This window comes from Thamnophis elegans, chromosome 2 (assembly GCF_009769535.1).
Source record: "Thamnophis elegans isolate rThaEle1 chromosome 2, rThaEle1.pri, whole genome shotgun sequence".
NCBI classification, from domain to species: Eukaryota; Metazoa; Chordata; class Lepidosauria; order Squamata; family Colubridae; genus Thamnophis; species Thamnophis elegans.
This window is the reverse complement of record NC_045542.1, coordinates 35,416,775-35,442,115: the sequence shown is the minus strand read 5'-3', so window position 1 is coordinate 35,442,115 and position 25,341 is coordinate 35,416,775. Positions and strand designations below refer to the sequence as shown.

The window sequence follows — 25,341 nt, the reverse complement described above, 5'->3', positions numbered from 1 at the left end:
TTCCTTCCCTCTTCTCCTCCTTCTTACCCTCTCTCCTACTCTCAATTCCCCACCCTTACTTCCTCTGCTTTACCCTTTCTTCCTTTCCCTCCTCATCCTTCCTCCTTTCTATTGTTGCCCTTGCTTATTTATTTTCTCTGATGGGTTCTCGGGGTGGCATTTCAGCAATCCCAACTTTATATTGTCATACAAATAATTTTCTCTGTTACATTTTACTTCTGATAATAATTCCACTTGTATCATTTCTAACTTTTATACTTGCATTTTAATACTTTCCTATTCTCCCCTCCCCCCAATTTAATAATGTGTCATCTGAGTTATTTGTTTTATACTTTGTTCCTTTCTCTTTCCATTTTTTTCCAGAAAATTTTTATTTTTTTATTCTCTTACATACATACATTCACATAATTATTTTTATTCTTTACATTTAACATTCTTATACATTTATTCATTTGATAGGTTATAATATACATATACAGTTTGGGTTGCTTTGTTTACCACCCCTTCCTCCTGTTATAACACCACCTTATTTTCCCTTTCTTTTCTCTCTCCCTCCCTTCTCTACTTTCTTCCTTCCTCCTCTCCTTTCCCTTCCTTCTTCCCTTATCTTTCTCCTACTCCTATTCTTCCTCTTTCCCTACCTACCCTCTCTCCTTCTCTTCCTCTCCCTTCCATCATCTTCTCCTTCACTCTTTCTTCTTTTCCCCATCTTCCTTTCATTCTCTCTTCCTCTCTACCTTTCTCTTTCTATTTGTATCTCTTTTGTAACCAATCATAAAATCGCCCCCATGTCCTGTAGTACACTGATTCCTCTTGAAAAAGATCATTTCATTGAAGGCTCCACTGTTTGAAGAGTCTTCTTAGGGAAGTAGCCATTCATGGGGTTATCTTGTTTGTCACTATACCAACCTTTTAAAAAGAAAACATCCTAGACTTTCTTACTCACTCCAGATTTATTCTTTAGTTGTAATTTCTGTGTCTGTTGATTGTCTTAGTATTCTGCATTTTAATTTGTTGTGCTATGCAGTCTTGCTTAATGGGGTTTTATCATGCTTTCCCCATTTGTAATGGTCCTTTACATTGTATGGATTTATTGTTAGGTTTTTCACTTGGGTATAGCATTGTGGGACCTTAGCATTCTCATTCTAGGTTCTGTTCAAGTTGTACACCACAGCTTTAGAATGAGGATGCTGAAGTCCTAGAACACCATATACAAGTGAAAACTCGGTTAAATTGTGACAGGAACTTTGGTCAAGTGCAGCGATGGCTAACCTTTTTCTAAAGATGTACCAAAACTGTGTGTGCACGCCAGTGGTGGGTTTCAAAAATTTTTAGAACCTCTTCTGTAGGTGTGGCCTTCTTTGTGGGAGTGGCTTGCCAGCCATGTGACTGGGTGGCAGTGGCTTGCCAGCCATGTGACTGGGTGGGCGTGGCCAACTTGTAAAATGTGGTGAAACTCACTTAACAACACTCTTGCTTAGCAACCAAAATGTTGGCTCAGGAACTCTGGCATTGAAGTGTGCAAGTCTTAAAGCTGTTAAGGTACAAGACCCTTGCACCCCTAACCCTTTAGAAAAAAAACCCCAGGGGTGTTCAAACTTGGCAGCTTTAAGACTTTAGCTTTTAGATAGGACTCTTAGAGGCGGGCAGGATGATTGGTGAGCCAGCCAATCAGTGAGTGGTGGGCGGGGAAAGCATGGTGCAGATGGGCGGGGGGAGGGAACTGGAACCAGTTCTAAACAGCATGGTAGATTTGTGGAACCTCTTCTATAGAAGAGGTTAGAACTGGCAGGAACTCACCCCTGGTGCACATGCCATTGCGCATGCCCACCCACCTGCACAGGCGCGAGCGACCCCCGCATGGGGGGAATTTTCACCCTCCCCAGGTTTTGGAGGCTTTTCTGAAGCCCTCCAGAGGGCTGGGGAGGCCATTTTCGCCCTCCCTAGGCTTCAAGAAAGCCTCTGGAGCCTGGGGAGGGTGAAATACAGGCTCAACAGGCCAATCAGAAGTTCATTACCGAACTTCTGGTTGGCCCATTGAGCTGTTGGGCCTGTTTTTCGCCCTCTCTAGGATCAGGAGACTTTCCTGAAGCCTGAGGAGGGCAAAAATGGCCTTCCCCAGCCCTCCGGAATGCTGAAAATCCTGTATGCGCCAGAGCTGGGGGCTGCCATGCTGGCAAACATGGCTCTGTGTGCCACCTGTGGCACGCTTGCCATAAGTTCGCCATCAGGGGTCTAGTGGTTAAGATATCAGGCTAGAACCAGGAGACTGAGTTCTAGTCCCACCTTAGGCATTCAGGCTAGCTGAGTGACTCTCAGCCAATCATTGTCTCTCAGCCCAACTCATCTTACAGGTTGGTTGTAAGGAAAACAGGAGGAGAAAGATTAGGCATGTAAAAATGAAGGGATTTTTTTTTTAAAAAAAAGCAGTAATCCATTACAATTAAAATAAATTACTAAAATCTGGGGATACATGATAAAACACAATTCAATTCCAAAATTATAAACCTGGGAACCAACTAATTCCCAACTTGAAGAAAAATGTGAATTTATTCATGCATTCCTCATCATATTATAAAATATCACAGTTTCAAATACATGGAATGAAAACTTATCTCAGCCTTCTTCAACTTGAGCATGCTGTTTGAAAATTGTTGGGGTTGCAGCCCAATGTTTCTGATGGAAAAATTTGGGGAAGACTGACTCTGAGCATTAAGCCATGGGCAAAACAAACTTTTCCTATCATATGTTTCCTCCTCATTCTGTCAACCCCCAAAATCACCAGTGAAGGCTGAATGTAACTCTACAGTAGTTGGACATGATTACTACTACAGAAAATGGGAGGTATTGAAAAATGGGGAGATTCAGGCAAATATGCGGGCTTTTGGACGCCATCATAGCTATGGTATATATAATACAATACAATAGCAGAGTTGGAAGGGACCTTGGAGGTCTTCTAGTCCAACTCCCTGCCTAGGCAGAAAACCCTATACCATTTCAGACAAATGGCTATCCAACATTTTCTTAAAGACTTGCAGTGTTGGGGCATTCACAACTTCTGGAGGCAAGCTGTTCCACTGATTAATTGTTCTAACTGTCAGGAAATTTCTCTTCAGTTCTAAATTGCTTCTCTCCTTGATTAGTTTCCACCCATTGCTTCTTGTCCTACCCTGTCCTGCCTTGGAGAATAGTTTGACTTCCTCTTCTTTGTAGCAGCCCCTGAATGTGTTCATGTTCAATACCTTTATATCACGGTAGAGCAGTGATGGCAAACCTTTTAGACACTGACTGCCCAAACTGTGTGCACACGCATGCCCAAACTGAAAGGTATGTGCTCGTACATGAATGCATGCAGGCCCGGGCATGTGCGCATCTGCAGCAGAGACCTGAAGACCAGCTGGCTGGTGGGAGGTGGGGCATCCCAACACTGGCAGCACAGCAAGAGGTGAGATTTTTTTCTTTCCTGGGCTTCTGTTTCATTGTTTGCAGAGAAACAGAAGCACTTAAAAGAAACGCCAGGGAGATCTGACCTGGGGCAGTGACACATGTGCCAGCAGAGAGGGCTCTGCATGCCACCTCTGGCACACATGCCATAGGTTTGCCATCACGGCTGTAGAATGTATGAATATGTACACACACTTCCATATGACAGATTAAAACAAGGTTTTAACAATAATTCATCAATCATTATTCCAAATCCCTAAGAGGCACCAATTCTGTTCTATGCAAGCTTTTCTAGTCTTCATTAGGCAAGAAGGCAAACAAAGGGACAGGGGAGAAGGATTGTGGCTGATAGTCAAGAGAGGAGTTCTTCATTTAGCTAGCATCGGAAAATGGAATGTGGGTGTAGCTTGCAGATGTTTAAATTACATTTTCTTGGGTTGCTGAAATGGTGTCAGGTTGCTTGCTATTCATGTAGCTGAGGTTACCTTCATTGTTAGCAGTGCACTTCTTATATTTTATTTTAAAATAGTTTCTTTTTAAAATGGAATCTTCATAAAATGTGGGCTGCCTCAAAGAATAAGACCAGAAGTTTGGAAAAAAAACATTTTCTTCCAGAATCAGACTTAGTGGAAACTATCTTAGCTTACTAAAAAAAAAATGCATTCAGGACCCAGAACAGCTCCACACAATTATTAGAACGTGCATTCAAATGACTACAGTACTGTCAGCTACTAGCAAGCCTTTAGCACATGAAAAAAAAAACTGTTTTCCCCATTCTATATTTTCCAAGTACAATTCACAATATGGCATTGGGATCTTAAGCTTTATAAAGAAATGATTATTAAGGTTAAACCAGTTAAGACAGCACAATAATCAAACAAACAAAAGCTGGCTAAATTGGTAGAGGCCAATTTTAGTTGTGGAAGCAAAATTTAACTACTGGAGCTGACATTTAAGGACATGCTGGCTTATTTTAAAGACTATTTTAGTAACATAATCTTTGCTACAAAATGGAATGGAAAAGAAAGATGTTAAAGATAGTCTTTAAAAAAATAGTGAGCTTTTGTGTAGTAACTGCAAGTATTTGTGCCTCTTTAAGATAAAGGCTCCCCTCGCACATATGTGCTAATTGTTCCACACTCTAGGGGGCAGGGCTCATCTCCGTTTCAAAGCCAAAAGAGCCAGCACTGTCCAAAGACATCTCCATGATCATGTGGCGACATGGCTAAACGCCAAAGGAGCATGGAATGCTTTTTGTACTTGCATTTTTACATGCTTTTGAACTGCTAGGCTGGCAGAAGCTGGAATAAATAATGGGAGCTCATTCCGTTATGCAGTGCTAGGGATTCAAACTGCAGAACTGCTGACCTTTCTGATTGATAAGCTCAGCATCTTAACCACTGAGCCACCGCATCCCTCGTGCCTCTTTACTATATGAAAAAAGACAGTGGTGTTGACTTTGCCAATAGATTAGGGCAAAAGTTGTACAAAACAATATAATACATTCAATTAAATCCATTAAAAGACAGATGATACAATATAATATTTAAATATGATCAATTAAATAGCAAATAAAATTTATTCCAAAGACTTGTACCTTGGGAGTTAAGAACACTGATTGAGCATGTTTATTTTCCCCATGAAGGTACCCATCAGGTTTTGCATTGCTTATGGTGGTCTGGGGGTTCCAAGGAAAAATGATATCTACTTCTTTTGGCAATGCTTTGTATACTTTATTGATATATATATTGTGCCGGTACTGTGGGAAGCAGTTACTTGAAAAGGTCTTTAATGAAGATTTTTGTTCTTATGAATCTTCACAAAAACTGAGTTTTAGTTCTCCTCATTTTACTGTGTGCTTACTTCCTGATTTATTTGGCCTGGGAGTGGAGGTGGGGAGCTCCAAAGGAATGCTTTTTCTTTCCCTTCCAAGTTATATATGCCCATTATGCTAAGTCGATGTTGGATCCTGCCTAAAGTACCATACAACACTTAAAATGCACTCATCTTAGATGGACTCTGCTTTCTGGACTTTGGGTGTTTGGCAGAAAATGCTATGTTTGAAAAATAGTGTGATGAAACACTAACTGCCAGCTCAGCATCAAATACTGTAGCTGCACGTGCCAGCAACACAAACACAATTCGTTACTCTTCTTTTTAAAGCTGACCTAAGAATGCCCATGGATCTCAATTAAACAGGTATATCCTGCTCCTTCCATTGCGTCCTTTGAAATGTTCTTGTAATGGCAAATACGGTGACTTCTTCCTTCTTCATCAGGCTACTTTAAAAAAAATTAAGATGGGAAGTGATGTTATGAATGGAAATTGACAGATAGAAAGTTGGCAAATGACCACCTCCACGCTCTCACCATATTTTAAAGAAATTCCAGGTAACACATAATAATAGTGTAAATCAAAAGAAACACAGCATTAGACTTTCTTACACTGGCATTACTTTTTAAAGCGTCTTTGTAAAATTTGCATCCCACCCTTATCCAGAGACACACATGAGTGTACTTAATGATTTTTCCAACTCTCCTCTGAAGTACTGTGTTTCTCCAAAAATAAGACAGGGTCTTATTTTCTTATGACCCCTGAAATAAGCACATGGCCTTATTTTCGAGGAGGTCTTATTATTTTTGAGGTGCAGGAGGCAGCAAGCATGGTCACTTCATGGCTGCTGCTGTGTTGCAATATTTTCAGGGAGGGCTTATTTTTAGGGAGGGCTTATTTTAGAGCATGTGGTCAAAAGCCCGATTGGACTTATTATCCAGGGAAGTCTTATTTTTGGGGAAACAGGGTAACAACACTGTGATGTCCAAAGTGAACTTTGATTTATTTGGGATTTGAACTTGGCTATCCTTGGTTCTTGTCCAATACCCGAACCCTTACACCAGTGTTTCTCAATCTTAACAACTTTAAGACATGGGGACTATAACTCCCAGAATTCCCCAGCCAGCCATGCTCCCAGCCTCTGGGAGTTGAAGTCCACATGTCTTAAAATTGCCAAGGTTAAAAAATGCTACCCTATACCAAACTGATTTTCCCAGTTGTGATGTATGGCTGTGAAAGCTGGACCATAAGGAAGGCTGAGAACCAAAGAATTAAGGCCTTTGAACTATGGTGCTGGAGAAGACTCCTGCGAGTCCCTTGGACTGCAAGATGATCAAACCGGTCAGTCCTAGAGGAGATCAACCCTGACTGCTCTTTAGAAGGCCAGATCCTGAAGATGAAACTCAAATACTTTGGCCACCCCATGAGAAGGAAGGACTCACTGGAGAAGAGCCTAAGGCTGGGAAAGATTGAGGGCAAAAGAAGAAGGGGATGACAGAGAATGAAGTGGCTGGATGGAGTCACAGAAGCAGTAGATGTGAGCTTAAATGGACTCCAGAGGATGATAGAGGACAGGAAGGCCTGGAGGAACGTTTTCCATGGGGTCGCAATGGGTTGGATATGACTTCACGACTAACAACAGCAACAATACCAAACTAGCTCTCTAAAACCATTTCCCTTGCATTATTTGGGTTTTGTCCTGTACTCACTCTTTGGCAAATCTATGCAGTATAATTGATTGCATTTAAAGCTTGTTAGATGTGTGTGCCATGGCTGCTCTAAAAGTGTCTCTTACACAACATGTTTCTTTCCTGTAGTCATAACAATTAGAAGCTTCTCTTCAAAACGAGCAGTTTCCGTCCTTCTGTTTCTACAATAGACGTGTAATGTATAACTGTTGGGGGCTAATAGATTTTATATTCCAGTTCAATAGCTGTGAATGCAGAATCAAAATCTCCAGCTGATGTCTTAGCAGTCCTCTGCATCAGTTTTGTATGACATGATGCAAATAATGTTGACGTACTCATTTGTGCAGGTATGTGCAGTAGCATAGTGGCAGGGTGGAGAAAATATCAAAGCTTCATCTGAACTGTGACAAATGAGGCAATCTACTAATAGTTTAGTTTGTCAACTGATTAGGCTTACGACCATATCAAAAATACAAAATATGAGTTCTAATGCCCAGGTAACATAGATAAAAGGTAATACAGTAATAAAATACAAAGAATGAATATTCAGATAAATATGTCACCTTTACAGGATACCCTGATCTGTTCGATATTATGGGTTCTTAGCTCAACTGCCTTAACTATAAACTTAGCAGTTCTGCTCACAAAGCATAGATTAGTTCCTAGGAGGAAATAGGACAATTTGCGATGCAGGTCCCAGTGGGCTGTTCTTTCAAATAAGGATGCTAAGTATCGAAGCCCAAGAGAGGCATATCACTGACAATCAAACAAAACATGAGCAACATCTTCAATGGCTGGAGTAGCAATAGCACTTAGACTTACAGTACATCCCACTTCACAGTGCTTTCCAGCCCTCTCTAAGCGGTGTACAGAGTCAGCCTATTGCCCCCAACAATCCGGATCCTCATTTTACCCACCTTGGAAGGATGGAAGGCTGAGTCAACCTTGAGCCTAGTGAGATTCAATCTGCCAAACTGCTGGCAGCCGGTGATCAACACAGATGTAGCCTGCAGTACTGCACTCTAACCACTGCACCATACCACATATACAGGTCTTCTCATGATACCAAGGATGATGGAAGCACCCATTTTTGGCCATGGAAGTCAACGACTCAAATCTGGATGTAGAACAGTCCCTTCCTGAGAATTGGCTCAACCTCCTCGATGGGTATTTTTCAAACTGAAGAATGGTTTTGTTCTTAGCCAAGCCAACTTACACATCTATTATTATTATTTTGCCAATAACTCCATGTCAGTTTGAGGAATGATATCTAGGACTCTTGGTCTAAAGATTTCCCTTGGCTGGGAAGCAGCTGAGAGTAAATGCTAGATGGAAGAAGCCATGCTGTGAAATAGCAGGCTACTAGAAGAGGACCAGCTAATGAAGGGCAGCCACTACGGAGACCGAGAATCAAAGAGGAGCAGTGGAGAAAGATGGGACTTCTCTGTTATAATAAGAGTTAGGAGGACAGTAGCACAGCAGAACCTAGACAGGACTCTCAGGACTCTCCGCATGCCTTTCTTTGACTATTCAAGGCTACAGGTCACTTGTTTCCTCCTGCCAGTTTGTTGCCTTCTGTTCCTGGGTTTGCAAAGAATGAGGATTGTCAAGCTCATGGAAGGATCAGGCCTGTGTGACCACCTTTGTCCCTTTACCTCTCCCCCCCTGCATTTCATCAGATGACTTCACAAGGATCCCACCAGCAATCGGCTGCTCTATAAATACCCACCCCACCCCACATTGCTAATAGTGAGTAAGAGCAGCAGGCAAATTACAGAGCAGGTCTCGGAGCTCTCGTAGGCACCAAGTCAAGCAGATCTAACGGATGCACGCAGAGCCTGAAAGCTGCTGTCACCCTGGGTATAATTAGAGGGTAGTGAGGAGCTGTGTGGTGCAGTTTAAACAGGCAGCAGAAAGCGGGGGCTTATGCCTACCCCCCCTTATTTTAATTGCCTCTTAATTTCAACTAGCTGCATCATGGCTCAGAATGGTGTATAACAAAGCAATGGGGAGTAAGGGGCTTCAAGACAGTTTGGCTCAAAGTAGAGACTTACTTTGTGGGGGAATGGTTTTCTTATAGGGTCACGTATAATGAAGAAGCTTGCTCAGAGATGGATAGAAGGAAGGAAGGAAGGAAGGAAGGAAGGAAGGAAGGAAGGAAGGAAGGAAGGGAGAGCTTGAAAAGAGTAGCTGCAGGACTAGTGCTACCATTGCAAGCTAACTTGGTTTGGGGAGATATCCTTTCTGCTGAATGAAAGACTATTTCCTGGCTTAGAGGTGTTGACCGTTCATTTTAAAGGCTATTTGCAAGCACAGAAAAGGCATTCAATGATATTAGGGATCAAGACCGTCCTTCTTTCCACTTAGTTTGAAAAATGCAGCACCTGCCAAACTGAGTGGCATAATACTTAAAAAATTGTTTTAATAGCAATAGCGCTTATAAACCGTTTCATAGTGCTTTAACAGCCCTCTCTAAGGCCGTTTACAGAGTCAGCCTATTGCCCCCAACAATCTGGGTCCTCATTTTGCCAACCACAGAAGGATGGAAGGCTGAGTCAACCTTGAGCTGCTCAGGATCGAACTCCTGTCAATCAGCAGAATTAGCCTGCAATACTGCATTCTAATCACTATGCCAAGGATATCAAACTCAATTTCATTGAGGGCTGCATCAGGGTTGCGTTTGAACTAGGGAGGCCGGGGTGAGCATGGCCAGGGTGGGCGTAGCCAGCTCAACCTCACTCGTGTCAGGGGCACCTGTGGTGGCCCGAGTGCTCTGCCAGCGAAAATGGGCTCCTGGGCTCTGTTTTCAGCTGCGACAGCTTCCTGCAAAACTCTGGCAGTGAAAAGGGAGCTCGGGAGGGTTGCCTGCAGTCCTCCCAAGCTCCATTTTTGGCTGCGACCGCCTCCTGCAACCCTCTGCCTGCAAAAATGGAGCTCGGGAGGGCTGCGGGCAGCTCTTCCGAGCTCTGTTTTTGCTGGCAGAGGCACCGCAGGCAAGTCCTATGCTGTTTCCAGGGAGGATCCACAGCCAGATCTAAGCACTCCGCGGGCCGGATCCAACCCCTGAGCCTTGAGTTTGACACCCCTGCATGTGCCACCTCTTGCATTCTTTTTAGAAATAACTCAAGGTAGCAAACCTATCCAATACTCCTTCCTCCTCCTCCTCCTCCTCCTCCTCCTCTTTTCCCCACAACAAGAACCCCGAGTGTTGAGTTAAGAACGACTGGCCCAGGTCACCAGTCCTATCCCAATCTCATGGCTTCCAGCCATGAATAGACCAAACTGGCTCTAGTCATGTGGTGGAATTTCCATCCTCCTTGTCCCCTAACTTTAACTGGTAGAAGAGGAACACATTATTGGGAGCAAGCATCTTTTTGTGGCTGTTCTTTCACTTAATCAGTGTAAAGTGCACGGGATGCAAACTGCAAATTTTCTTGGCACGTTTTCAGGTTTGAGTGGACATTAGAAATTAACAGCAACCCTGTCAGTGAACTAAGACAACCTGTGACTGTAGTTCAAGGTCTTTGGGTACAAGATATGGCCTAGGAACAGTTATTTATAGAGTATTTCCTCATCTGATACTCTGATTACCATTTCAGCCTTAAGCATGTAGGTAATTATAGGTAGTTGCCTGCAGCAGTCTTTTGTAATGTTAGAACTTCTGTTGCAAAGCAGATGGAACGGCTTTTCTCTCTACCGAGAGCTACTTAGATGCAAAAAACCAAAAAAAAAAAAAGAGAGAGAGAAAGATTTCCACGTGGGATGAGTCCCAACAGAACTGCATAAATGAATCGGCAAGAAAAATAAGGCAACCGAGAATCAGAAAACTGCATTGCTACTGACACCTTAATCAGCCCCTCGATGTATCCAATGGGCCAGATTTCTGCAGAGCAGGCGTTGAGTCATGTTGGTGGGGGTCATGTTGAGTGAGGATTTGTAAGGGTTGTCCCAAAGGTGGGGGGGGGTTCTCTCCAAAAGGCAACTGGATTTTCTCATTTTTTTTCCCCTTTGAAAATATTTCAGTCCCCCATCCAAGAAGCTTCTTTTCCGACCATCTGGTGGGGAATGGAAGGATTTATGTTCTTGGCAATCATCTGGTTGTTAGCACTCTGAGAGTCATTGAGGCCACGTGGGTATTTGTATCCTCAGAGTCACCTGAATCAGAATGCAAAAATGGGGTGTGGAACCTTCTTGGGACTTCTAAAAAGACTGCATCGTAAACAGGAGAAAGGACTACCGTATATACTCGAGTATAGGCCGACCCGAATATAAGCCGAGGCACCTAATTTTACCACAAAAAAACTGGAAAAGTTATTGACTCGAGTATAAGCCTAGGGTGGGAAATGCAGCAGCTACCGGTAAATTTCAAAAATAAAAATAGATACCAATAATGTTTTTGAATATTTATTTCAAAGAAAAACAGTAAACTAGCGGTGTATTCAATGAAATACTTCACTCACCTCATGATGCTGATGTCCCGCTGTGATGATGATGTCCCGTGCAGCCGCGGGAGCGATGTCCCGCCTCCTATGACACACGGCACAGTGATTCCTATCATTGGATCACTGTACCAGAGGAGGTGGGACATCGCTATGTGGCTGCTTGCCATAACAAGGAGGAGGTGGGACATTGTTGCAGAGCGGCAGGAGGGGGAGGAAGGGGAATCGTAAGACAGCCCTGCATTACATTAGAACGTGAGGAGGGGGGATGGTGCGGTGCGCGCTGCGCGGCAAACTGACACAGAAGGAGGGGAAACTCACAGGGGCACCGGGCCATTCACGAGTGTCACCCAGCGGCATGGCCCCACCCCTTTTTCTCCTCCATTTCGGGCAAATTTTTCACTGACTCGAGTATAAGCCGAGGCGGCTTTTTTCAGCCCAAAAAGTGGGCTGAAAAACTAGGCTTATACTTGAGTATATACAGTATTTTGAAGGGCTATTCTAGCACATGTACAGGTAGTCCTCAATTTAGAATAGAATAACAGAGTTGGAAGGGACCTTAGAGGTCTTCTACTCCAACCCCCTGCTTAGGCGGGAAACCCTACACCACTTCAGACAAATGGTTGTCCAACATCTTCTTAAAGACTTCCAGTGTTGGGGCATTCACAACTTCTGGAGGCAAGCTGTTCCACTGATTAATTGTTCTAACTGTCAGGAAATTTCTCCTCAGTTCTAAGTTGCTTCTCTCCTTGATTAGTCTCCATCCATTGCTTCTTGTCCTGCCCTCAGGTGCTTTGGAGAATAGCTTGTCTCCCTCCTCTTTGTGGCAGACATACAACATTTCATTTAGTGACTGAAGTTTAAACGTCACTGAAAAAAATGACTTATGACTGTGTTTCACATGATTACTGCAGCCTCCCTAGAGTCACATGATCAAAATTGGCAACTGGTTCATATTTATGACTTGCTGTGTCCCAGGGGTCATGCGATCCCCTTTTGCGACCTTCTGACAAGCAAAGTCAATGGGGAAGCCGGATTCACTTAACCGCCATGTTATTAACCGAACAACCGCAGTGATTCACTTAGCAACGGTGTCAAGGAAGTTTGTAAAATGGGACAAAATTCACTTAATAACTGTCTCACTCAGCAATGGAAATTTTGGGCTCATTTGTGGTCGTAAATCGAGGACTATCTATATATGGCATGAGAAAGTTAGGGGAAGAGAAAAGACAAAGATTGATTGAAAAAAATCAACCTTTTCCTAACATGTTTTAAGTTCCATCAATGGGTAATTGATATAAAAGCTGGCTCTAGCATGTCCCTGCCCTTTCAAAATGTTCTACTCGGTGTGTTTTGGAGTACAAGCTGTGTGTTATTGCAGAAAGAAAATGAAAATAACTGGACTGGAGGCCTGAAATATAGTACACCAATAACAAGTCCTCGTTACACAGTTGGGGCTGCAAGTATGGCTTTCAACTTTTGCTTTGATGCTTTGTGGACGTGCTGTAGTACCTGGAACCAGTGGTGGGATTCAAATAATTTAACAACCGGTTCTCTGCTCTACTGACTAGCTGGGTAGGCATGGCTCGGTGGCAGGGACATGCAGACAGGGGAGGCAGGGGAGGCAGAGCCTCACCACTGTCATCATGAAAAGAAAAAAAAATGTAAAAGGAAAAAGGCAAGAGCTGAGGTCAGGCTGAGCCAGTTCCTGCCAGAGTCACCGTGGATGACTCTGCTTAGTGCTTAACTGTTTAAAAAAGCCTCTTAAAAAGTGCCCTCTATAGAAGGAGGCAGGAGAATGACGTGCCTCATCTAGTCTGACTTTCGGCGTTTTATGATCACTCAAGCAGAGTTAAGCAACAGTTAAAAGCCTAAAAATTCCTGATGTAGGTGAGACATGTCATTCTCCTGCCTCCTCCTGTAGAGGGAGCTTTTTAGAGGCTTTTTTAAACAGTTAAGCAGAGTTGTCCACGGTGACTCTGGCAGCAACTATCTCAGCCTGACCTCAGCTCTTGCCTTTTTCCTTTTACATTTTTTTTTCTTTTCATGATGACAGGCAAGAGCAGAGTTGAAATAATCTCTGAAACAGCTGGAAAAGGTACGTATGGGTCGGAGGGAGGGGGAAGAATTCAAACTTCATCCTCAAGTGTAGATCCCTCCCCAAGTGTAGGTTGATTGCAGGCAGAGCCACGTTGCCTTTTCAAACACACACACACACGCACACAGCTGGATAAAACTATATAAGCCCAGCTTCACTGATTACAAGTTTAAAAAGGTAACATGGCTCCGCCTGCAATCAAAGGCTCGGATTGGCTCCAATCCAACTTCTGTGTTTGTATTTGTTTGAGAGAGAATGAGTGAGAGAGGGAAGGGGATAGGAGAGATAGTCCAATCCAACTTCTCTGTGTCTGTTTGAGAGAGGGGGGGAGGGAGAGAGGGAGGAAGGAGGGGGAGGGAGAAGAAAAAGAATGAAGGAAACTTTTTCGCAAAGAAGAAAAACAAATGCTGTCACTTTAAATCGGAACTGAGCATGCCTGGCTGTGGAATTCTGGGAGTTGAAAGTCCACAAGTCTAAAAAATTTTAAAACCCACCACTGTGTCAGTGCCTCACCAGCCATAAACCTCACCGCATGTCACTGCTTGGTGGTCATGTGACCGTGTGGGTGTGGTCAATTCAATGTCACTCACGTCGATGGGTGCTTTGCCTTAGCTGTTACACTGTCATAAGGGTTAATCAGAGAGGCAGTTTCTGTAAGCAGGGCAATAAAGATTAGGCTAGAAACCACACCAGAATGTTTCCTTCTTGCCTTTCTTACAGAATTAGCCCTGTAAAACGGAAAAAAACAAAATAAGATTTCTTCCAATAACCGGTTCTCCCAACTGCTTAGAAAGTTAACAACAGGTTCTACCAAAGAGATGCGAACTGGCTGAATCCCACCACTGCCTGGAAACAAAAGCACAGAAATATGGACACACATGGATGATCTTCCAGCAGAAAGGACTTGACTTTATGTTCTGATAAAAGGTTGGATCCTTTAGGAATTCTATGCAATCCGTTAATAAAACAACTAAAACCCCTGGAGCAGTCCGATTTCTCTGACAGTCTCGAAATGCCCAGAACTTTCCTGTGATTTCCAAAAGTGCTGAACTGGCAGAAACCAGCTTGAAAAGAACGCCTGGCAAAATCTATTTTTAGATTCCTGCTTTCTCCTGCTCTTCTTTGTCACGGAGTTTTGGGGGAGAAAAGTATAATTTGTATCTTGCTTGATGGGGCTGGATCCGGGGTGAAAACCAGCAGGTTCTGACAAGTTCTGGAGAACTGGTAGCAGAAATTTTGAGTAGTTCGAAAAACTGGCAAAAGCCCCTCTGGCTGGCCCCAGAGAGGGGTGGGAATGTGGATTTTGAAGTATCCTTCCCCTGCCACGCCCACCAAGCCACACCCACAGAACCGGTAGTAAAAAAATTGAATTTCACCACTAGACTGGATAGTAAATGTACCCGGTGATAGATTAATGGGAAATCTCCTTGGCTCCCAAGGAAGCTGCCATGTTGAACTGAAGGCCATTAAGGATAGTGATGACATAGGGGACTTTTGAAACAGGCACATTTCTGAGAGATTCCTTTAATCTTCACTAAAGGTGGTGATCAATATCTTTTATTGAACTAACTGGCCTAGGGGGTGAAGAACATAGGTACTCCTCGAGTTACGACCCAAATGAGACCCAAATGAGCCCAACATTTATGTTGCTAAGTGAAACATTTGTTAAGTGTGTTTGTCCCATTTTATGACTTTTCAACAACTTGTCACAGTTGTTAAGTGAATCATTGTATTTGTTAAGTTAGTAACACAGTCGTTAAGTGAATGCAGCTTCCCCATTGACTCTGCTCATTGACTCTTGTAAGAGTGGATTGCATGACTCTGCAACCGTCATAAATATGAACCAGTTGCCAACCATCAGAATTGTGATCATGTGACTATGGCTAGATGCATTACACGCTGGCCACGCCCACGCCCGGTTTAGCGAAGGGGGAAACAAGTCACAATACATCACATGATGACTCTATGACGACGTGAGTTTCACACCCTTGCTCTAGTATGTATTTTGAGATCAGGAATGTTTGCTCAGAAAGCTGGCAGGTCCTTCCAAAGGTTTGGGTGAGCCATAGGACTAGCTGGTAGGCATTTGTGGTCTGGAGGCCACATCCATTAGCCAATAATGACATCATCAGGGAGGCAAATGCATTCTGGATAAACTCAGAGGCGTTAAGTTTTCCACCCTACAAAGCAGTGGTGGGATTCAAAACTTTTTATGACCAGTTCTGTGGGTGTGGCTTGGTGGGTGTGGGAGGGGAAGGATACTGCAAAATCCCCATTCCCTCCCGATCAGCTGGGACTTGGGAGGCAGAGAATAGATGGGGGCAGGGCCAGTCAGAGGTGGTATTTACCAGTTCTCCGAACTACTCAAAATTTCCGCAACCGGATCTCCAGAATTGGTCAGAACCTGCTGAATATCACCTCTGCTACAAAGGTTTCAGAATGAAACAGGAGAGGGGAAAAACGCAAACCCTCTTTCCTAACTAAGACGCAGGCTGGCAACCACTCCCAGCTAGCCTGAGCAATGATGAGCAATCTTCGGACTAGTAATCCAAAACATTTGAAAAACATGTTATTTTTTCCCCTAATTAATATAAAAACCCACTGTGCAACCTTGAACAAGTCTGATGTCTCCTGCAGTGCTGATGGTGTGATAAAATTGGCTGAGCCCCCAGCTAACGAACTCTGGAATCAAGAAGGGAAATTCATAGCTATCCGGGTGTTATTGGAATTTATTCTCATCATTTATTCTCATCATCTCCATTCCTGGCTGTATTGTTGGGAATTGGAGTCCAACAGTGTCTTGGGACATACAGTAGAATAAATTTCAGTTTTTAATAAATATCATCATTTTTAATGAGGAAGAGAAAAATAATCTTTGGATAAATGATGCAGCCAAGTTGCATTAAACAACTTGGAATCATGTAATAATGGCCCATAGGTAACAGGGTGGAATTGATTTAAATGAAGTTGATTTAAATCACGATTTAAGTCGCTAGTAAAAAGGCTTGATTTAAATCCTCGATTTAAATCATAATTTTTAAAATGCAACTGTTATCTCTGCCCCGCAGCGGCTCCTCCTCTGACTTGCTGTTAACTCACTGACAGTCCCATTCATTTTAATGGGACAACTGGTGTTGCAGCAGTAACACAACAAGATGAGGGACGTGGCAAGTAGCAGGTGAGTGGATGCCTGCTAACAGGCACTGCCATGATAGATCTGAAATGACAGGTGCTCTTTAATATTATATTTATAAGCTGCTTAGAAGGTTTCACTTTCATTCTTACAGCTTGTCTTTCCTTCTCACACTTAAAACCTGGTGGTACAGATGCATTTCTCTTTAAACAATCATACAATTAGTAGTGTACATAGGTGTGCAAAACAATGGGATAAAGGAATATTCCTGAACTTTGTTTTATGATTTATCTCATGATTACTGTGAAATTGTGTGAAGTCACTTCCGGTTTGCTCATAGGGTTGTTTTTTGCTCCCCGGAGCCTTCAGGGAAGCCTCCTGAAGGCCCCTGAAGGCTCCAGAGGGCTAAATGACCCTACGAGCAAACCCGAAGTCTGTTCCTGAATTTTCGGTCTGCCCATAGGGCTGGTTTTTCATGCTCCTGAAGCCTCTGGAGGGGTTCCAGGAGGCGCGGGAGGCTGTTTTCACCCTCCCGAGGCTCCTATAAACCCTCTGGAGCCTGGGGAGGTCAAAAAAAGCACCCCAAAAATGGAGGGAGCGCTGGTTGTGCGTGCATGTGCACTGGGGTCATGCGCAAAGCATTATGGGTGTGGCACACCCACGTACCACCCCCCTGCGCTCCCCCCGCTTTTGGCACTCAAGCCAAAAAAGGTTCGCCATCACTGCTATATAGGAGGTTCCTTGTAACTGATGGTTCACATCTTCATAAGCTATTTTATCTATATCATAAGTGTCATCTCGTCAGGTGATCAGGAAGATCATCCCTAAACCTTAATCCACATCATGGAAAATGAGAAATGAAGAAGATGAAATTTCAGAATTTAGATTGCAGAATTTCAGAGTTGGAAGGGACCTTGGAAGTCTTCTAGTCCACCCCGTCCAAGCAGGAGACCCTATACCATTTCAGATAAATGGCTGTCCAATCTTTTCTTAAACATCTCCACTGTTTGAGCACACACAACATCTGAAGGCAAGCCATTTCACTTAATTAAAGGTTAATTGTTCTCACTGTTAGGAAGTGTCTCCTTAGTTCCAAGTTGCTTCTCTCCTTGATTAGTTTCCATCCATTGTTTCTTGTTCTGCCCTCTGGTGCTTTGGAAAATAGGCTGACCCCCTCAGCCTCAAATACCAGAACATTGCTATCATGTCATCACCCCCTAATCTTCTTTTCACTAGACTAGACATACCCAATTCCTGCAACCATTCCTTATATGTTATAGCCTCCAGCCGCATAATCACATTTGCAAACTGGAAGCAAAGGTAAGTTGATTTCATCCCTGCTTCCAGCCTTCGGAGGTCATTAAAATAAGGATCCAGAAACTTACTTTTGCCATCGATACACTGCAATTTCCAAGTTTTAATTTGCTTTAAATTCCTATGGGGAAAAAATTAAGCATTTCTCCTTAGAAATGGGCTACAGATACAAACTTAGTCACACAATTGCAGAGACCCCAAGATGCACTTGTGTGACTAAATTTATATCTGTAGCCCATACATGAGGATAAATGTTTGGTTTTTTTCCATTCTTGCTATAGAAAACTGAAAGAAAGAGCAAATAGATGTTTTACCTAAGAGAGTTAACATTTTAAAGTACTTTGAATTGCTTTCTAAATGTTTCACTTGCATTGTGAGTGCTAGGACTGTGTGACTATTTTTAAGCCACCTTAAGCTTTTTCTTCCCCTTAAAATGACTTATATAGAGATATAATTATGTTAAGAAAACATCTGAGAGCAAACTGAAACATACTTTAATCTTATAGGAGTTTTTCCTCTATGGAACATACCCACAGAATCTATCCAGACTCAGGGGAGAGTAGAGGATTTTATAATAATCTTCCCCAGAACCAGATTCCTTGGAGAAAAGGACAATAGGTGGACTTAAGGAATACGGCATTAGGACTTTTTTAAAAATAAAATTAATGTTTTTTAAAATGTCATGTTCAGTAGCTGTCCTTATTTTATAAAGTAATGTCAGAAACTGTGCTACTAAATCAGCGGTAGGTTGATCAATGGTAGGTCAAATGAAGCTTCCTCCACCAAAATCTGCCAGAGTGAAAGGAAGAGCTGATTTGAAATATAAAATGAGAAAGTGCTACTGCTATTGCATCTCTTTTCCCCTTTTCCCTCTCCTTCCTGATGCTAAATTCCCCCCAACTAAGTTTTGGTCAAGCAAAATGCCTCTTCTCTCCATCCCCCATTCCACATATGGGGTTGCACAGGCATGCTTTTCCAACTGTATAGCAATAGCATTTAGCATTACCTCAGTTCTCATTTACATGAAAGCTGGGACATGATCAGTGAAGTAAAGACAAGGATAGAGAAAGTTCAAACAGCATTCTTCAAAATAAAAAAGGTTTTCTGCAGTCATGATATAAGCCTAAGACTGAAAATCAGGCTTGTCTGATGTTATATCTTCTCTATCCTGCTCTACAGAGTAGAGTTGGTCTCTGACAGAAAATCACTTGAAGAAACTAGAAGCATTTGAAATGTGGATTCACAGACAGCTGTTATGTATAAGTTAGGTTGACAAAATCACAAATGAGGAGGTGATAAGCCATCTGGGAAAGCAAAGGGAAATAATCAAAGCCATTAAAAAGCAAAAGTTAGAATATTTTGGACATGTGATGCAACACCCGGAAAAATATGGCATACTTAATTCTCCAAGGAAAGGTTGAAGGCAAACGAGGTCCAGAAGAAGAACATCATGGCTTCAAAACCTAAGGGACTGGTGTGGACAAAACTCAGCAGCACTTATTCATGCGGCTGCTGACAAAAATAGAATTGCCAACATGATCGCCAATGTGCAATGATGGATTTGGCATAAGAAGAAGACGACTGCCTGATAGTGCTTTACTGCATTCAGTGGGTGTAGGAAGCATTATTTGCATTTGTGGTAGCAATAGCACTTAGACTTATATATCGCTTTACAGCCCTTTCTAAGCAGTTTTCAGAGTCAACATATTGTCCGCCAACAATCTGGCTCCTCATTTTACCAACCTCGGAAGGATGGAGCACTGAGTCAACCTTGAGGTCCATCAAGATTAAACTCCAGGCTGAGGGCAGAGTTTTTGCTTGCAATGATGCACTTTATCCATTGTGCCACCAATGGTTTATATGTTTTTACTTTTTAGATTTATATCCCACCTTTCCTCCAGGAGATAAAGGCAACATACATGGCACTCCCTCCTCCCATTTTCTCCACAGCGAGAGCCCAACACTTCCTTGGGAGTGAGGAAGCAACTGCCTCAAAGCTATCCAGTGAGGTTCAGTGACTGAAACTGGATTTGAACCCAGGGTCTCCTAGTTAATTCAACACCCTAACCATTATGCCTCATTAGGATTCTTTATATTCTCTGTATTCTGATCTTTTGGCTGTAAATGACAATTATTATCTTATGATCTCTCCAACACACAGATACGCACACACACACACAATAACCAGAGCTATTCAGTGTGAAGAGCAGAAGATTGACAGATTCAGATTCTGGCAACCGTGGAGAGCTGCCAGAGCAAAGCTTCCATTGCTCCGCTGCACCACCCATCTTGCAAAGGTTGACTCTCTATTAGGATGGCAAGCAGAGGCATCTACAGAAGGCTCAAGATCTGCAGGGTGGCCAGTGCAACCCTCCAATCAAAGCCCACCCCTTTTGATGTATGGAAAGGCCAGGGCTTCTGTCAACACAGTCCGCCATCTTGAAGATTTTCACTGACCCAGCTAAGAACTAAGGAGACACTGAGAACAATTAATCAGTGGAATGGCTTGTTTCCAGAAACTATGCGTGCTCTATCACTGGAGACTTTTAAGAATAGACTGGACAAACATTAGACAAGTTATAGGGTCTGCTGCTTAAGCAGGGGGTTGGATTAGAAGATTGCCAGGATAACCCTCCCAACTATGTTATTCTATATTCTATAGGTCAGGAATTTGGTTATTCTCACAGCAAAAACCAGAGGGATAGAGAAGCAGAGTGCTTCCAATAACTGGATGGAGAGAGAGAGAGGTTTATACAGCAGATAAGATGGGTCAATGGGAGTTAAGCAGATTACTTTCCTAGACTGTCCTGATGTTTTGTGTTGGGAGAAGGTTTTGTGTTGGGAGAAGAGGGAAAACATGGCTGCAAAACTAGAATGTTAAAAATTACTTTGGGCTGTTTCAGCTGTCGGTTGACAGGAACATGTCACAAGGACATGCTCCTTCCAAAAGGTTACTAAAGAGTTGTGTCACGGTAAGCAGGATGTGAGGATAAACTCTTACAGTAGTTTGCTCTGCAGAGAAGGAAGTGTTAAGATAAGGATGCTGAAATTAAAGGTTCTTTTTTGTTTTCCCAACTATTCAGCCATCAGATTCCAGTTCAGTAGCTTCCATATCAATTGTGCCATCTGACTCCTTAGTAAAGGAGTTACTTAATCCTGATCTGGGTGCTTTCTAATAGGCTGATGCCTTTACCTACATTTGAAACTGCTAAATTTCAACCAAGGAAGCAAGAACGTTAGCTTAACCTGGAAATCACACAAGGCCTGAGGAGACCTCCATTTCATGGATATATTAATGCTATCTACTGTATCTCTGCATCTATGTTGAGCCATCAGTGTTCTCTCTGAAGAATCCTGGGTGTTGTAGTACATCTGTTGACAAAAATGTAGGGGCATTCTTAGCAGGCACTCCATACCCAGCACTACAATTCCCAGGTGGCACAAATTCACTAATTCAACCCAGTTTAATCTATAGAATTTTGGCCTGTACCTGTAGGATATTTTATTTTATTTATTTTATTTTATTTATTTTTATTTTGTTTTTATTTATTTATTTTATTTATTTTATTTATTTTATTTATTTTATTTTATTTATTTTATTTATTTTATTTATTTTATTTATTTTATTTATTTTATTTATTTTATTTATTTTATTTATATTTTATTATTATTTTATATTATTATTATTATTATTAGTAGTAGTAGTAGTAGTATTTTAGTATTTTGGTATTTTTGTATTTTAGTATTTTATTATTTTGTTATTTTATTATTTTATTATTTTATTTTATTTTTATATTTTATTTTATTATTTTATTTACTTTATTTTATTTTATTATTTTATTTTATTTTATTTTATTTTATTTATTTTATTTTATATTTTATTTTATTTTATTTTATTTTTATTTTATTTTAGAAGTGTTACCAGTCCCAGCTTCATATGTGTGTTTCTGAAAACAGTCCACTTGCACTGCGTCACCACTAGTTATAGGGCCATTTCCCTGGTGTCCCATTGCCTTGGTACCCATACACTGTTTCTCTTGCGGGTTGAAAGAGTGTCTTCCCCACAGGTTTGGACACCAATCCTCCCTTTGATGTGAAGAAGAAGGAAGGGCTGAGTTTTTGACAAACATCCTGATGACTTTGCACTGATTAGGCAAAAGGGAAAGGGGGGACACCAGCTTTTTGAAATGGAATTTATTGGGTCTTTGATGCATTTCTTACAATTGAATGTTAAACGTGAAGCCAGCTGTGCCTCTCAATATTTAGACAATTAGCTGAAATTATGACACTTAAAACAAAGCTCTCTGTTTTGAAAATGTAATATTCTATTGTATATGCAAGACTCAGACTATTGCTTTAACTCTGGCAGCTTCAATGGCTCTTTCCACTTTACAAGCGTGTTTGTCTCAAGAGCCACTATTTTAGAAACAAAACTCAGAACCTACAAATAGTATTCTATTTTCAAAATACCTTGCAGGAAGCTGTCTGTAGGAACAATTGCTTACTCAAAATTGAATGGGGAGTAAAATGCTAAAAAAAAACCACTTTGAGTTTGTCTGCAGATTCTTTTCCTTACTTTTGTAACACAAAGATTTTGATTCTACCAATTAACTATAACGTGTTATCAAAATGAGAAGTTCTGATTCAAAGGATTTCTGTTTTGACAGGTTCTTCTTGTAGTCCTCTTTAAACAATTCATTTACACTTTTAGCCACTAAGATACACAATATACAATACAGGTTCTCATTCCCACACATAATATGCATGCTATGAAATATTTCTTCAGCAATCTAGTTGCACTTCTGGGTGTATGGAATGGCCCTGGAAAACATGTTGGTACTGCAAGATTTTCTATTTATTTTTCTTTTATTTATTTCTTTGTGCATTAAATTTGCATACTGCCCATCTCGCTAGAACAATAAATTAAATTTATATGCCGCCCATCTTCTATCAACTTGAAGAAGGAGGCCAGATTTTTTTTCCTTCCATTCTTTTTCCCTATAATTTTTCCTGGTTGGGAAAAAAGATTGTACAACCTTCCTTTGTCCTTGAGATCTTTTTATTGGGGGAAGGAGGGTTCTTATCAGCAGTAAAAGGTTTTTGTTGGCGGGAGGGGACTTTATAAAGTTCTCCATAAGGACTGGTTCTTGTACACTATAAAAAAACATGGTGTGTCTATGCAAAAGAGACATTCTGAGTACGGCAATAGCACAATTTTGTGAACAACTCTCTTTGCCTGCTACTGCAGAGATGGTTTTCAGTACTCTTTCAATCTAATAAATATAACAAATATGTTTTGCTTATACCTGAACATTTGTTACCTTCCATTCATACCGTGCAAAGCTTCTGTGTCTTTCGTGTATCGTGGCTTTTTGAATTATTTTAACATTGATTGCAATTTCAACGAGTTGTTAGTTAGACAGTTGGAAGTATTTGTTGTTAAATTTCAGGTACAATCAGGAAGGGTGAGCACATGTCCAACTTTCCTGGAATTTCTAAGGTATCCTAAAAACTAGGAACTCTCTCCTCCATTCCCTCATCCTCCTTTTAGCCACTAGATTACATTCTTCTGCATCAAATCTCCTTCTCTCTCCATTCTTCTTTGGGTTGTTTGTTTCCCTTTTTCTTCTCTGGATATGGAAATGTCCCTCCAGCATCTCTGTGTTACCATTCAGGTAACACTTTTTCCTATTCAAATCTATGCAAATGGATCAGGCAGGGCTGGGGATGGGCTTTGGCTTTTTCTGCCTGGTGAGAAGTTGGGGGTTTGAGTCCAGCTGCCGCAGGCGATGACTAAACTCTGCACAGAACAAACAGGGTAAAAATAGTCAGAAACTGGAGATGCACCAGATGGTGCCAACTCCTGGGAAGAGAGTGGGGAAAGAAGTAAGAATGTGGCTTCACTCCCTCCCTGTGAGGCATCTGTGGAACGAGGCATGTAGGGCTTCCTGAGATCCCAGCTCTAGTCCATGGTTCCTCTCTTCCCCTTTCCCTCCAGACTGCAGCTGATGGCCAGCCTTCTTGGAAAGTTGTATTTCTAACCCCTGCCTCAGCCAGGATGTCTAGTGGTGAAGGCACCAAGCTAGAAACTGGAAGACTGTGAGTTCTAGTCCCACCTTAGCCATGACAGCCGGCTGGGTGATTTTGAAGCCATTGAATCTCTCTCAGCCCAACTCACCTCGCAGGATTGTTGTGGTGGGAAAAATAAGGAGAGGAGATGTGTTGGATATGTTTGCCGTTTTGAGGTATTTGTAAAAATAAATAAAGGAAGGGTGCAAACAAACAAACAGAACAAATAAATAAATAATCCCAGCAAAGCTTTTACTAGATCTTTGTGCATTTGAAAGATTGGCAAATTTAATATGCCAGATAGACTATCATGGATTGCAACCTACCTCCTCATCTTTGTCTGTCCCTCAAAAGTATCCACACTCTGCTACAGTTATTATTCCATACATCTCACTCAGAGATACATTCCAGTCTTTCCTTTTCTTGGTACTGATGATGTTATCTAGCTTGGTAATGAAACATCTGCAAGAAAAACACCAAGTTTAGAGAGCACCAAAACCCCACAATCCTCCACATCCTTCCTTCCTAGTATAACCTGTTGTCTCAATCCCACATTACAAACTGAGGCTGATTCATAGCAGTAAAGGTAGCAACCTACCCCCAAACTAGTGCAGTTGAGATGCGAAGGAACTACAGTCCTACAACACAGATTTGTTGCCTCTCTTGCTAGCATTTCATGGTTTTAATGGTCCAATGGACATCAGGGGGACATCAGATGGCTGATCAACTATTGAATAAACAAAGTATGCATATATAGTGGTGATAATGAACCAGGCGTGGGTTCCAGCTTCTGTTACTGCTGATTCGCTCAGAGGTGCACTGCGGATGCGTGCACGCTTGATGCACGCAATACACACATGCGCAGTAGTAAAAATATTGCTTCTGCGCATGCGCAGAAGCAAAAAACAAAATGGCGGTGCCTACGCCAATGCTGATAGAACCAGTTCAGAGGCATGTCCAACCGAGTTACTACCTACTCGGCTGAACCAGTCCAAATCGGTAGGAACCCACTTTTGAAATGAACCAATTAACTTGGTTAGTGACTTCAACCAACTTCTTAGCAGCATTTGGCCATTGTTAGAGTTACACGAATCTTGGTAGTGGTTTGCTGTCCAAGCTTGTTTCAATTTAGTTTCGAACGTTTCATTAAGATGAATCTTGTTTTTATTGCTGCTATTTTGGCAAAGCAGTGATTGGATGATTCTAGAAGTTGCTTCTAGCAACACTGTAAGTTTCTATGAGAAAATGACGTGCGTAAGACTTAAGAATGGTTTCTCTCATTTTCACTGCCATTGTTATTTTTTTACCATATTAGGGGCAACG

The 25,341-nt window shown here is 41.9% G+C and overlaps 1 protein-coding gene across 1 annotated transcript in view; it reads left to right on the top strand.

Annotated features, from left to right (window-relative positions):
* KCNH3 (potassium voltage-gated channel subfamily H member 3) overlaps positions 1-25,341 on the top strand; it is a 78,305-nt gene that overhangs the window by 19,694 nt on the left and 33,270 nt on the right. The gene's annotated exons all lie outside the window — the stretch shown is intronic.